The sequence below is a fragment of the Ixodes scapularis genome, unplaced genomic scaffold (assembly GCF_016920785.2).
Source record: "Ixodes scapularis isolate PalLabHiFi unplaced genomic scaffold, ASM1692078v2 PGA_scaffold10__122_contigs__length_95168666, whole genome shotgun sequence".
NCBI lineage: Eukaryota > Metazoa > Arthropoda > Arachnida > Ixodida > Ixodidae > Ixodes > Ixodes scapularis.
In genome coordinates, this window is record NW_024609836.1 from 56,258,993 (window position 1) to 56,269,728 (window position 10,736).

Here is a 10,736-nt window from a genome sequence, read left to right on the forward strand (position 1 = left end):
GTGACCAGGGAGGGGGAGGGGGAATGAGGTCAACTGGGGAGAGAGAAATGACACTGTATGACGGTGAGGAGCGGGATTGGGAGAGTGAAGGGAAGAAAGACGAATGGAGAAGCTGAATTTGTTTCACGACCAAGGAGGAAGGGGGAAGGAGGAAAATCGTTTACAGTATGTAGGGGAAAAATGAATGAATGTTTATGTTACAAGACGTGCACTTCCCCGTTATATATAGCGGGGAAAATAAATTGCCGTATAAATCACTTGGCGTCAAGTTTGCCGTCCTGCATGGTAGAAGATACCAAATAGTTTCCACGTGTAACACGACATTTTCTAGTGTTGATTGTTGTTTCTGCTGTGCGCTTGCATAATTGGGAACTCGGAATTCGAAACGCCCTAAAACTACGTCACTGGCTACAATTTTCTTTCTGTTGTTTTTTTTTTTTTTTTTTGCGTTTTGACGTTTTTTGTTTCAGCATCTATAGCTTACAAAAGTCAAGAGTTACGGCACCCTTACACTTCAATCCACTGTGCACTATAACTTGACTGAGTCAAGTGGATTGGGCTGCCTTAGGAACTTCCTTAGAGGAAAGCTAGAGTTGCCTTGCAATGACATACGCGAAGACAGTGAGAGCAATGTGCGTGTGTCCAATCGTTTATTATATTTTCAGCGTCGTACAGAGTTTCCTTTGCGCGATTCGCATAACTAAACACGGCTGGTGTCACGGCATCCTATCCAGTTTTGCCAACTTAACGGTTTTCTCTCTAAATATTGCGGTTTTCGCCGTTGTCTGACCTGAAATAAAAAGGACGTCTAGCGGATGGAGGGATTTTTAACGTTTTTTCGTGTCAGGTTAGGTTAGAACATGATCAAAAATCGTGCACACATAGATAAGAACGAAAGAGGAACACAGAAAACAGGCAGGCGTGATTTTTCATTATGTTCAACGTTTACCAGCTCGCCCACCTAACCACTTTACTACAGTTAGGTTAGAACTTTATCTAAATTGGTTTAGTTCTGCAATAAGTTGAAGTTATTGGATCGTTATTAATGATTTCTCAACTGTTGTGAGTAAGAGGAATGCCTGCGACCTCATTTGGATATTACGATGGCGAACACTGGAACACGCATAGATGCAGCTTGTGCGTGATTATATGATGGTGTCTTCCCAGTCCACCAGGCAAACTGGGGCCAGTGAAGTATTCCCGAAAATTAAAAAAAAGGGTTACTATATAGAATTATGAACATCGCATCTGGTTACTAGAAGTTGAAAGCAATGTCAGACGAGTTAGATGGCTTACTGAGAAAAAAGAACTTTTTTTCCAAAGCATACGAAAATGGCGTCTAAAGATCTGAACCATCACCAAACGTTGCACAAAAGAACGGAACAGTGGAGGTGTACGCCGACCGGTCTGGCAACGCAGCCGGTATCCCGATTATCATGCAATGAACAGCGTTCTTTTACATGTAAGCAGTCCGAGTCAAAAGAAAAACTCCTTAATAAGGCGAATTTTTTATTATTATTATTATTGCTGTGTCAACAGTATTCATATCAATAAATTACATCTAAAGGAGGTCCTTTCCCTGCACCTGAAAATTAGTTGTTTTTAGCTGTTTTTCAAAATTCGTCTTGGTTTTCTCCGTGTATTTTCTTTTTATTTTGAGCAAACAAAGTTGACCTTTTCAATACCAGGACTCCCCCTCGTGACTTCGGCCCCGAAGTCTCAGTTCTGTCACTCAGTGGGTCCGAAGTTGGGTTGACGGAGACAAAGTTCCACTAGAGGAAAATTGCTCACTCCTTCAACTGGGGGAGGCGAGAGGAGCAGACTTTTAGTTTTAGCCTGGCGATAGTCACAGGAACGAGTTGGGCTTAGGAGGGTAGGTATTATGCTTTATAAGATTTTAGTGTAGGTGGCGCAAGGTGCCGACCATTATAAAGGGTACAGCCTTTTATATCCTTTCATCCATTCAAAGCCTCGAAGAGCGCAACGCATGACGATTGTGAGTATATACCAGCGATCGGCACCTTTCTTTGAGCATGCCCTGCTTACACATTAGGCAGAGGAGTTGCATTCGTTATTTTGGCTTCATATGAATAAGTTTAACACGCTTGCAAAATATAAAGTTTATTCTATTTTTCTATCCAGGCATCCCATATACACTTACCACGGGCCGGAACGTGATGGTAAATACCCAAATTCTTTGAGATACTTTTGTTAGGTTCCGATTAAGGTGTACTGTTCTTTCTATTCAAATTGTACAGTCCCGGACAAAAGAGCATTGAGCAGTCCCTTGTTACTCCAGGGTACGGTCACAACAATAGATACGACTGGTAACGGCGCAGTCGTTGGGCAACGGCGTAGCGCTCACGCACCGTGAATAAAAACGTTCGGAACAAAAGAGACATCTGACCATTTTGTTCTGAACAATTTGGCTGCAGTTATTCTTTGTTTTCGAGCGCGTCACAGCGCGTCTTCCTGCACGAGCACTAGGCATTGATACTGCTACGCCAGACTTTTTTTATCGGCTATTTCTTTGTATTTCTCTGCCAGCGAGCGCTTGCAGGAGGCATCGGGTACTAACTACTTCGTCTCACCTTATACCGTGTTCACCCTTACTGACACTAGAAGCTCCACCTTCAGCGAGAGCTTGCTGGCTTCCGCAGTGCTTTGGTTGCGCGTTTCTGCGCGTTCACACACTTGTGTTAGCAAGGGCAGAAAGCTCGCGCTGAAGGCTGAGCTTCTAGTCTCAGCTTAAAGGGGCTGTGGAACAATTTTCGGACTTCAGGTCGATAGGCGTGGGAGTTAATCTCTACCACCAGTGGAATATGGAACAGAAAACTGTTTTTCATTACGTGCCCTAGTTTTTTTGTTTTTTCTTTAACAAAATAAAAACAGATTGAAATACGTGCCCCCCGTGGCAACTCTCAACTCTCACACCGTATTTCCGGTAATGTGGTAGTCACGTGATTGTGACGTTTAATGGGGAAGTAGGTTTCCGGATTCGCAGGCGGCTTTGGCTCCGTCCTCAACGAGCGTTGCCATGGTTGCCAGCGTTGAAAGAAGAACGAACAAGATAGCATCTTGGAAGAACGGCTTGAGCAAGATTGAGCGTGAGATGTTCGTCTTTAGCGTCTTTAGCCTCATGCAAGCATCTGTCAGCATGTTTAGACCCGCGATGACAAAACATAAAAAAATAACTAAAAGAAAAAAAAATTATGCAGCTCGCGGCCTCAGCGTCTTATTAAACATTCCTTTCAAATGTATCATTTTATTGGTTTCTTTTATAAGGAGTATTCATTGGGCGCCATATTTGTGGGTGCGGTTTTGAACGCATGCTCAGAACGAGCCCAGATTAATAGGCTGCTAAGACCGGCAATCTTGAGGGTGCAGAATACACGTTACAAAAGAACTGTGGAAACTCGCCATCAGCGCGCGCTCAGCAGTCGCGCACACAGCTATGGCCGCCAGTGAATACTTCCTATAGAGAGTATTCACTGGCGGCCATATCCGTGTGCGCTGCTGCTGAGCGCGTGCTGACGACGAGTTTCCGTAGTCCTTTTGGAGCGTACATTTTCGCACCATCAAGGTTGCCGGTCTTAGCAAGCTATTAATGTGAGCTCGTCTGAGCATGCGCTCTAAACATCGCCCTCAAATATGGCGTCCAGTGAATACCTCCTATAGCTTCCGTGAGCCCGTATGTTTCACTTTAAGTGATAGCGAAGCAGAAGTGAATCGTAAAAGCACGTTCTCCTGAACGATGCTTGCACTGCACGAGCGCGCGTGCTAGGCAGGGACGCTGAGAGCTCGCAGCTCGCTCTTGTAGCCTCAGCTGCGCTGGCATTTAGAACGAAACGGAGTATAAACAGGCTCTATGCCATGTGCTAACTTCATAAGAATCCTCGTCGGCTAATTCCGGCGCAATCCGATTGGACGTAGAGCGACCAGATGCACGGGGCTCGACACGCCAATTTGTTTGAAGGAGCCATGCAACGATATTAGCTAGGATTGTTTCTTAGTTTACACAAGCTAGCTGGCACTAATGGGACCCAAGTACACTCTCACGCAGCACTCTGACCAGGAAGCTCTTAGTTAGCGCGTAATATCAAGGATAGAAGAGCACAGTTTCTTTCGGTCACTCGTTCGCCAAACTTGATGTCGATGTTGTTTGAATTGCATTATTGGCGTTGTAGACATTTTGATCCCCAAGATTTTGTCATAGAGCTTTTCTATCGCCGCGGTGACGATATAACACCATCTTCCCGAGGGAAACCATGGGGTGATGCGGAGCATCGTTCCATCACACTTCATCTGAAGAACGGAGTGAAGTGAAGTCAACAGCGGTGAACTGAACGCGCGTAGAAATTCGTTTGCTCTTTATGTTTATACAGCCTTGATGGAGATGCGCCTCAACGGGTAATCGGTCTCTTAGCTGTAGATGAAAAATTTAGCCAGTGCAGTACAACCGCTAACCTGGGGTTTTTAACGTGCATCACCTAGTAGTGATCACACGAACGCGTGCCGGTACGAAACTCATCCAGATCGAAACGGGCGGGGGCGGCGGGGACTCAAACCCAGGAGGTTCCCAGCGCAAGCTTTCGTTCCACGCTCTGAGCTGAGACGCGTTAGCCCACTCGGCCACTTCCACTCCTTGAACGCGTGCAGCGCGCTATCGCTGCTTATATTCACACTTGAAGGAGAGGAGACTAGAGGAGGAGAGTTGCGCATGCGCGCGCGGTGTGAGTAGAAGCGAACGCACGCGAAGTGCACGCAGCTGGTAGAGAGAGAGAGCGGAGAGAGTTACGCGCAGCTGTTGGAGAGAGGGAAGGAGGAGAGTTGCGCATGCGTAGTGCGAGTGCGGACTACGACGCCGCGGGACATAGACCCGAGCAAGAGATGCTCTGCATCTAAAAAACTGAAGTTGGGAAGCGCAATGAGGCACCTTCGAAACGCGAGCCGAATATTCTACTTTGCTCGCCTCGAAAGCTGCTCAAAACTTGAGAGCTACTGGACAATGGGCAAGTAAGCAACGCCACAGGGCAGAAATGGTTTTGTTGACCTCTGATAGATGGCGCCACTAAAACTACGAATAATAATATTTCGTAAAGGTAGAATACTTTCGATACATTTGTTTCTGTCAATACGACCAGAATTCTAAAAATAGGCCTTATGTTTAGCAGATAATTTCCCAACTTGCCAATGTTGTACACGTTCCCCATTTAACGTCACGCTCACGTCACGTCCACGTCACACCGGCCGCGCCCTAAGGTTCCGACACCACCGCTGTGCGGCTGCAGGCCGGTAAAAAAACACTTTTAAAATGTCCAATTACTTAGTAAAATCGCAACAATTCCGAGTAAGGTTGGGTGTTTTATGTCACTTAGGGCAAGGCACACTTGCTGTGTCGTTTGTTTCGTCCTCTTGTGTTTCTTTCGTTTTAAGTTAAAAATTACAGGCTGCAATTTCTTTCAACGTTAATATTGTAGCACAGCCCCTTTAAGGGTGAACCACACCGTGGGGTGAATGGAGGAGAATGGGCTATTGTTAGCCGCGCATGCTAAAAGCGCAAGCTAATTGTTTTGCATGAAGCCCCGGCGGCAGCACGAGCGCTTGCGCAGGGAGTGCTCCAGCATAACCTCCTCTATACTCACCAAGCCTGGCATTTCTACGAAGGAGCCATAGAGTGCCCGGTCGCAGATGTGGAGCGCGAGGATCTGGTAGCACAGAGTATCAAAAAGCCATTTTGGGGGGAACCTGGACATCAGCGCACAGCTTTTGCAACGGCGAGGACCCGAAGCACATTCGTTCGCTCGGGAAAAATGTGTTTCGGCGTCTCGCCACAGCGGGGCGCCAGTCACGTGGCTCTTCTCTCGCGTCACGCTCCAGTCACGCGGCTGCTGAGAACAACCATGACAAACAGGATGGCCTGGCCGCCGCACTGAAAGATGCTCAGGGGTAAATGACTTGTTGGGAGAAAGCAGGAATTCGGAAGGCTCCAAGAGAGCTCCCGACCAGCGGCGGGGCGCACCGACGAGTGAAGAAAAAGCGAGTGGAAGTCCCTTGAGCACGGTGGACGAAGACAAGCTAGCGGACAGTGCGGTCGATTCTGTCAAGCTACTAGGAGCTCCATATGACAACAGGGATGAGGATTCAGGGGAGAAGGACACCAGTACTCTCGCAAAAATTAAAGCAACTGCTAAGCCAGCGGTACGACCGCCATGGGGAGTGAAGAAAGAGGTCCTGATCGTAGGGGACAGTAACGTTGGGAGGTTTGCCCCGGCTTTCTCCGAACAGATGGGTGGCGGTCAAATTTCGACGTCCTACTTAACCGAAAAGCGACGGTCCAAATAGCGCACAGGATGATGGCAGACTGCTAAGTGACAGCACGTGGAATCCACAGGATGTATATATTCCACGTTGCAGTGCAAGACTTGTGACACGTGGAGCAGCCAGACGACATGGTACCGGGTGATTCAAGGAGACGGCAGGCTCTTTAAATCGACCGGAAAATTCGGGTTTTTAACCTATCGCGCTATGACTTTGTGCAGCGTTGCCCTCAGATGGTGCATTATTTTTGTAAAATTTGCAAAGAGCGAGCTTATCTGAGGAAAAAGTAAAGAAAGAAAAAGGCTTAGCTCCTATGGAAACGCAGCGACGCCACCGCTCTTCAAACAACACGGCGCCGTTTCGCACGGTGCGTGCCACGAGAACGAAGCTTCTATGGCCTGTGTCACCAAAGTTAATCGTGTTTCACATGTAGCGATTTTGGCCCTAAAGCGGCGCGATTTCTGCCGTCGCGGCGCTCGTGCCGCAGAATTGCTGGTGGTGGCCAGAGCGCCGCGACGGCAGAAATCGCGCCGCTCTAGGGCCAAAACCGCTGCATGTGAACTAGGCTATATGATAGCATTGTAGGACGGCAGGAATGTCTTAATTGTAAGGGACTTCAACGGCCTTCTCCACGAAATCGACCAATGGGAAGATGCTAACAGGTGTCGTTTACTGAATTTAGCAGACGAGTTTCAACTTGAACTAGTTAGCTTACGGACATTATGCAAGGGGCAATACACATGATGTGCCCGAGGAAGCAGAACCTGCATTTTTACGCTTTGGTGTCTTCGTGCTTTGGCAACAACCTAGTAGGTGTCTCCAACGACGAGGAAGGCGAGCACAGCGTCGGCAGCGACCACAATCGCCTGCAACTGGAGTTCATTAAAAACACATCGACAAAGACGAAAACCCGCCCTCAGTACAAGAGGCGAACGCATGGGCTCAGAGGGAGGTGGAGACGGTTACGGAGAAGCTTGAAAAAAGCGACAAAAGGATAAAAGCGTCCGGTTACAGACAGTACATCACAGAGCTGAAGGGTCTTATCAAGCAACGTGTATCCAGGCAGCCCAGCGGACGGAGAGTGAGGAAGAGGTGGCTGGACACAGAGGTTATATAAGTTATCCTGGCTAGACAGAGAGAAAAAGGAATATTGACTATCCCTCCAAACTGAATTTGGGATTGAGGTTGCTGTAAATGGACCATATACCACGCCTGCAAGTTTTATGCTAAATGACTAACCCCAAAGAAGATCAGAAGAACAGATCGGGAGACCGTCTGAGATCATATATCTAGCGGAAAGGACGCGCCTAGAAAGTTCTGAAGGTACTTTGGACTGCTATAGAGCAATGACCAAGATGTTATGATGTTGTAGAAAAGGAGATCAGGGCGCGCGTAGATCACGTTTAGGAACTGGTGGGTAACCGACATAGCGGCCGTTATCTCGTTTATTTAATACTAAACAGTTTGTCTAAAGCTTCATTAACTCGACCCATCACAACATAACATAGTGTTAGACATAAACGAACGTTCCTAAATCTCCAAGCAACAAGCAACATCAAAACTATGGCAATAGCATCCGCTTTTTTTCAACCACCGGCTCCTTTCCAACCTGGTGACAACCTAGTGAGAACATGGGAGGAATGGCAATCTTCATACATCATCTTCGAGGAAGCCTGCGAGTACGCGTCTAAGCCAGTCGCCACTCTGAAGGCTCTTCTGCTCCACTGCCTAGATCCTCAGGCAAGACGGATAGCACAAACCTTTCCTATGCAGCCATCGGGAGATTCACAAACAACACAAACTGAAAACGCAGTCGACTTTATTCTGCGCAAGTTTAATGAACTGTATGCCCTATCCAAATCCATCATCCAAGCGACAGCTATTTTCAACATATTGATTCGAAAGCCAGGACACTGCATCGATGAGTTTGTAACTGATATGAAGCTCCAAGTGCAGAAGGGCAACTACGGTCCTCAAGAAAACAGGCTCATTGGCGATCGTATCATCATTGAAATAGGAGACGCAGCTGTGTGTGAATGATTGCTCCGTGAGCAAAACTTAACACTGCACAAAATCATCTCAACTTCTAAAGCTGCAGACATATTGAAAAAGCATCTAGGAAATATCCAAAAGACCGAAGACGAAGTCAGGGCTGATGGACTCTATCATCAGCCTGCTAACTTCAGAGTAGCTCAACCACGGTGCCAACATTCTGCATCTCAACGGGAGCAAGTCAACGACCGACAGCAGTGCTCATGTTCAAGATGCGGCACTTCCCATCAGCCTCGAAGCTGCCTAGCTTATGGCAAGCATTGTTTCTTCTATGGGAAATTTGAACATTTTTTTTTAATGTGCAGCCAAACAGAGCAGAAGACCCACGAATATCTACGTGTTTCTGCACTGGGAGGAACTTCCAACTCGTTCATAGGAAATGAGCCTAACGAAACAATCCCCTTGCAAGGCATAACAACTGGGTCTCTTTTATCAACCAAAGCAACAGTATGGTACGAAAGCCCATAGAGTAATGTTTTTTTGAAGGTCCAGGTAGATGAGCTACGAAGTAAAGTGGCAGTGGTATCCGCAGAGAACATCGAACTATTCAAATCCAAGCTTGTGCAGGCTGAGAAAGAGCTGGATTGGTTGTCAAAGAAGAAAGAAAAAAAAGACTGCTGGCATCTCGCCCCGAAGAGGAACAAGGCCTTCTTTTAGAGTTGGCGTTGGCAAAGGCAGAAATGCAGCGAATGTCTTTGGAGCACGAGAGAAATATCGAAGCGAGCTTTGGCCGAGAGCAGGCCCTTCAAAGCGAGTCCGAGGCATTTTCGGCTCTCCTGAGGGAGATGCATGTGCAGCAAGCAGAATTGTTTCATGCCAAGTCTCAAGAGTTCAAAGCATTGCAAGCCCAACTGGTTTCTCGAAGTGGGGACTTGGCAAAGCAGCTGGAGCTTGTCGATTCCAAGGTGGAGGAAGCGGACACTCTGAAGGAGAAGTTTGAAGCATCTCAGCTTGAGCTCGAAAGGTTTTCTGTCGAGTACTGCGTCTAGCAGGATGTCTTTCTTCAAGAGTGTGGCGAGGACTTGCCGGTAGTTGAGAATTATTCCGAACACCGAGATTTCGGTGCCTTTGAATACCTTAAGAAGCTACTTGACAGTGCAAAATGCCAGAAAGAGCCCCTGGAAAACCAGCTTGATAAAAACAGGAGCAATTCAATCTAGTCCAGCAAAACTATCACTCCTTAGAGGGCCGGTACCAGCGGCCGTTAGAAGATCTCGGGCCATTTGTCCGGTGCATCATCGAGCACGCCAACCAGTCGTCAGAAGTTGACGTGCCTCTTTAGGCAAGTCAGCTGGAGGACTTCAACTGGCTCCTGGCAGTGCTTCACGAACAGGTCACATCCTTGAAAGTTAGGAACGAGCTCCTCGCTCAAGAACGCCAACAGTGGAAATCTTCCTGTGGAAATGGGAGTGAAAGCAATTAAACGTTTGTCTGATGAAAATTGCCACTTCCAGCAGAGATACGAAGAAGTGGCGGAGACTTTGATAAAAAAGATAATGTTGTCAAGTGTGACAATTCGTCGTAAACGGAAGCAGATGCAAGCTCAATTGCCAAGACGGAACAAGTAGAAGAGCATGCAGAAAAGAAATAATTGTTCAATCAAGTCCCTCAGTTAAAAGAAGAAATGGCGATGTTGAAAACAGAGTCTTTTGGTTCAGGTGACAGCTCTAAGGGCTTACAAAAAGAACTCTCTGCTACTAAGCACAAGTTCAAGTTAATGATGATGAGGAAAGTGACGCGCCCTTCAGGAGAAATTGTAATAGTTGACAGTGATGGTCGGTTTGTTATTTGCGATTGCAGTATTAACAATGTTGAGTATAAAATAATAAATCCTTACGCGCCAAAAGAAACAAATGCAAAGATAATGTTTTTTGAGCGCATATACTCATTTATAAACTGTCGACGAAAACTAGGGATGTTAGGGGATTTTAACGGCGTTTGTGATACGAGGGATTGTTCTAGTAGAATAAAACACTCCGATAGTAGCACAAGATTTTTAAACGAAATGACGACGGAATTTACTTTAGAGGATGTTTGCGAATAGTCCAAAAAGTTACGAAAATGTATTGTTGACGCATTTTCTGTCCACGAGTCACGCTCACCTTGAGAAAGTATATGAGTCAATTGAACTTTTATCTGAATTTGATTATTATAATGACAGTTTTGTTTTCTGATCACTGACTTGTGTCTTTTGTTGTATGAGGAAGAAGAAAAACCTAGTATTTGTTGGGTTCTGTGGAAACTTAACAACAGCTTTGTCGAAAATGGATTGTTTAATGATATGGTGGATACATTAATCAGTAGGATGCTGAATATAAGTGACAGCGCGGGCGACCGATGGTAGTAGTTGAAACGCGAGGTGA